We start from the raw sequence: 5,159 nt of genomic DNA, 5'->3' as shown, positions 1-5,159 counted from the left end.
ATGTATTGTCTGCACTGTATTAGCGGTATATACTCTATATGGAGTATATACCGCTAATACAGTGCAGACAATACATTTACAATTATACTAACATGAATGTATTAAATGATCTGTATGTAGCCCTGTACTATGGATCATTTAACCCATTCATGTTAGCAGAGGATCATTGTAAATGTATTGTTGCAGGCACTCTATATGTACATGTACTATATACTACATATAGAATGCACTGAACAATAGATTTACAATTATCCTCTGCTAATATGAATGGGTTAAATTAGCTGCCTCATTTCCCACCCTCGGCTTATATTCGGGTCAATACTTTTTCCCAGTTTTTTGTGGTAAAATTAGGTACCTCGGCTTATATTCGGGACGGCTTATACTCGAGTATATACGGTAGCACCATCTTTTTATTCTACCGGGCCTGTGCTTTCAGAAAATATATGGTTTGGGGGATCTTTTACAAATGCTACGCTGCAGTAGAAAATCAAAACAATGGAAAAAAAAAATTGCAAAATGGTCAGGCCAGCTGAGGTGAAAAGTGTTCAAGGGCTTGGCAGCGAAAGGGTTAAACATGTGTTTAAAAGAAATTTCTAAATGCATATAAAGGCAAGTCATATATTTAAAAGGAGAACTATAAGGTGAGTGATTTCCACTCATTCTCATAGTTAGAGCCGACCTGTGACAAAGAAGCTGTAACAAGTCGGCTCTATCGAATCGGGAAGTGAGCAGAAACAGGCAGCCGATCCACTCACTTCCCGATCATCTCCCCGCAGGAATTCCCCCTCCCCTCTTTGATCCTCCAGCACTGAGCGGAGGAACGAACAGGGGAGGTGGCGGGCACAGCTGGGTCTTCCTCTGGATAGGCAGACCCAGCTGTCACTCACACAGCTGGATGGATTTCAACAGTATTGTCGGGATCCGTCCCAGCTGCGGAGGTCTCAGTATATCGCGGGCAATAGCCCACTATATACTGAGCTTTAGGTCACGGGAGGAGGTTAGTATATGTCCTCCCGTGACCCTAAAGAGAACTATGGTAAAAAACACTTACCCCATAGTTCTCCTTTAATGGCCATATACCTGCATTTAGGGCTGTTCAGTTTAGCTGTGTTTAGAAAAAAGAGAATTCCATGCATCCACAATCTGATTAGAAACTCTAAACACGACTATGCTGATGTAAATGCAGAAAAACACCTTCCTTTAATGCAGGAAAAAAGTGATCTGTAAAGCACAAACCTTGTTTATACTTCCCAAATAATTGGTTCTGAGTTTATAAAAAATCTAAATGCAAAAGTGAAGAGAAGTGTTAATGAAGCCTAAGGGGGACAACAGATATTGGAAGGGTATACACTATATACTATGGTGTATACAGTGATGTGTGGAGTACATAGCATACAGTAGAGTTAAGCAATTACTTTTGCACGATATTCTAATTATTCGAGTTTCACCTGTATGTCATCCTTCTGTATTCTATGTATGTATGTATGTAAGTATATATATATATATATATATTTGTACTTCATTGAAAACGGCCCTTTGTTCACTTCGGAACTGCTTTTCTCACCCTTCTAGTTTATGGCAATGCAAATATTGTACAGCTGCTATACACTCTAAAAGAGTCCTCTCTGAAGTGATGTCAAAGCGCACTGCATTTGCCTGCCAACACAGGCCCTTCATTTGCCTGAATATCAGATGTCAAAACATACTGCTGACACAGGTCCTATAAAGAAACACACTTTTCATTTACTAAACCTTATGCTCGCCATACACCAGAAGGATTTCATTGGGGAAAAAAAGTATTCAGATTGTTAGTTCAATTTTCTAATAGTTATTGAGGTCAAATTGGTGATGAAGAACCTACATATTCCTGCAGCACGTGTCCCGGGTGTCCCTGTTCAGATGCAGCTGCTGTACACATTGAAGTAAATGACAGTGGCCGCATATGTCAGGAGCAGTCCACATGTAATCATACATGGTACAATTACAGGAATAGACTTCCCTAAACTTACTGAACCCATGTTAGGTCTACGGGAAGTCCTGTGCAAGCGGCCATATGTGTTTATGGCCGATTACCCTGATCTGTCACAATCAGGTCCGCCCAAACCGAGCTCTATTCCATTTTTGTTGGAGACTCGGGTTATCAGATGTAAACGGACGTATGTTCATTTAGATCTGGCTGCCCATAGACTTACATTGGCCTTCCGATCAGATCCATCTGAAAAACTGACAGGCGGACCTGATCGGCCCCCTTTCTGAAAGGGACCTTACTCCACAACATGAACTGGCCACCATTCCAGATGAATAGACTGCAGACTTTTGCACGTCACCTTTGTCTGTGTAGGAAAATCTCAGAAGCAATTTTATCTCGCATATATAAATTCCTCTGATAAGCTCCTGAAACTTTTACATATACATACGATTCTGACCCGTTAATCACCTTCACACTTAACTTACAGATGGTGCAGTATATGTGTGTGTGTATATACACACACACCGAGTACTGAAACACTACTCAAATTGTGTGTGTATATATTTTATATATACACATACATATATATATTTATTAGTGATGTCCCGATACCGGTGCTAGCATCGGTATCGGGACCAATGCAGGGCATTTTGACAACTACTTGTACTTTTTTTTTTTTACTTCCTGTGCTGTGTCACTGCTGCTCCGGTGGGCGGCGCACCAGGCAGTCGCCGGCCACCTAAATTAGGACCCCCACCTGAAGCGCCGGCCACTGGAGCAGTAGTGACGTGACGCTCCTCTCCAGCTCAGCGCCGACGACGTCCTCACGTGTGAGGAGAATCGTTTTCACCTATTCATGTTAGCAGGGGATAATTGTAACTCTATTTTTGCAGTGTACTGGACATGTGTGCTGTATATGTACTATGGATCATGACTTAGCCTATTTATGTTAGCAGGGCAGAATTGCGAGCGCCTCCCACAAGCTGAGCATCGAGACGCAATGCAGCGATCCTGCCCAACGCCGACTACGAGAGGCACTGCGTGAGTCAACAGGGATTGGAATGAAACTGAGTGAAGGGAAGCTGGGACAGGGCTGGCTGTAAATCTTTTGCTATAGTGTACTGGACGTGTGTAATGTATATGTAGTACATATATACAGCACACGCCTCCACTACAGCAATATATTTACAACTCTCCCCTGCTAACATGAATCGGTTAAATCATGATCCATAGTACATAACATGTAGTTGTACTATGGATCATTTAAAGTCACCTGTCCCTTTAATAAAAAACAGTATCGGTAGATGGTATCGGCAAGTACATGAGGGGAAGTACTTGGTCCTGAAAAAGTAGTATCAGGAGATCCCTACTTACAATGGATGCTGCTTTTTCATGTGTAATAGTTAGTTTCCCACGGAATCTGTTGGTCCCCTTAGCACGGGCTCCGATATCCTGTTTTAGGATGGTTCCCTACACACACACATATAGGGGTGTGGAATTCGTATCGCCCGGGACACGTAGTTTTTGCTTTTTGAATTATACTAAGTGAATCAGGGATGAGAGGTTGATGCAAAGAGCAGTAATTGAGTTTCTGGTGAGAGACGGTTGTTCAGCTGTTGAGATTCATACATGCCTGAAGAATGTGTATGTGATGCAGTAATTGACATGAGCAATATAAGGTATTGGGTAAAGAAGTTTTAAAAGGTTGAAAATGAAACTGTCCACAAGACATTAAATGGCTCTCCTTCTCCAAAGAAACTCAAAACTTTCAAAGTAGATTTGAGGCCTCGGTAAAACAATGGAACAAATGCCTCGAATGTGATGGAGACTATTTAGAAGTGTAACTAAGTAGAGGAATTTATAGGCTAACTGCTATGTATACTCATTGTTTCCATAATCAAACATCCTACATCTCAACAGGCATTTTTTTTGTGTGTATATATATTTTACACACACACAGCTAGGATACATTGTAGAAGCCAGCACAGCTGCTAGAGTGTATTCCAGCATCTTCTGAGTTCCTGTATCAGCTCCCCTCATCCAGAGAATGCCTAGTATTCATTGATAAAAATACTGGGCGTCCTCTAAATAGCTGCTATACTCCATGAACAATCCTTTAGATTTTAAGAGCACAAGGAAGTCGCTCAAGAAGCTGTAGCAGGGGCCTGAAAGTTGCCATCATACACTGTAGTACCGGCGGCTACTACAGTGTATTACTGGACCCCTGTGGGCCTGCCAGGGATCACATATACATTTACATAGTGCCAAGCTGGACCAATCTGAACTATATATTTAAAGCTGGAGTATTGCTTTAACATATGCCCAGCCTCGTCAAACTTTTGGGTTTCTTTTTAATTTTAAATGCAGTAGGACTTTGTTTGTTTTGAATCTAGGAGCCAGCTAAAAAAAAGTTAGGAGCCATTTTTTAAACAAACAAAGCTTTATTGTTAATGAGTTGTAATTTTCAACTCATTTTAATTGGCGCATGGACATGTGTAGCGCAATTGTCATTTTCGTATGCAGGTGCACCCCACTTGCATTTCTATTAGTATGCGCAAGTTCGTGGGGGCAGGGGACTTTTTTTGGGTGACATTAGGGGGTCTATTAGACCCCTAGTGTTACCTTTCCACTTCAATAGCATTAGCTGGGGAATGACAGTGGCTGGGAGCAATAGCCAGCCTATTATTGCAATGGCCAACAGCAGGCTGTGTATTGCACCCACCCACTGCTGTCAATCAGCAGAGGAGAGACCTGAAGGAGAAAGTTCTCCTTCAGGTCCACTTCTCTGCAGATTGACAGAAGACAGTGGGCCAGGACACAATTTCTAGTCATCATGGTGACCTGGGATTTGTAGAGTCCTGCATTAGCGAAGGATTAGAACTCCTGTCCGCTTTTTACCACTATCCAGGCCTCTAGAGAGATTTTACCTCACAGCAACAAAGATTTCACCAGACAGGAAATTCTGTAATAAGAACACAGCAATAAAACTGACTAGGGTTTAAACCTTCCCTGCTAATTTCTCTGTGTAGGTGGAGATTATTTACCACTTCCTGTTTAGTGAAACCATTGTCAGCAGAACAATAAATAGAAAGTCACTAAAAGAGCCCTGGATTGCAGTAAAACCCAACAGGGGCGGCGATTAATTTTGTTAGGATGCATACACATCTCTAAATTACAAATTATATATATA

Source organism: Nanorana parkeri, unplaced genomic scaffold, assembly GCF_000935625.1.
Source record: "Nanorana parkeri isolate BGI_ZX_2015 unplaced genomic scaffold, ASM93562v1 scaffold262, whole genome shotgun sequence".
NCBI classification, from domain to species: domain Eukaryota; kingdom Metazoa; phylum Chordata; class Amphibia; order Anura; family Dicroglossidae; genus Nanorana; species Nanorana parkeri.
The sequence above is the reverse complement of the archived record's forward strand: the minus strand, read 5'-3'. Positions refer to the sequence as shown.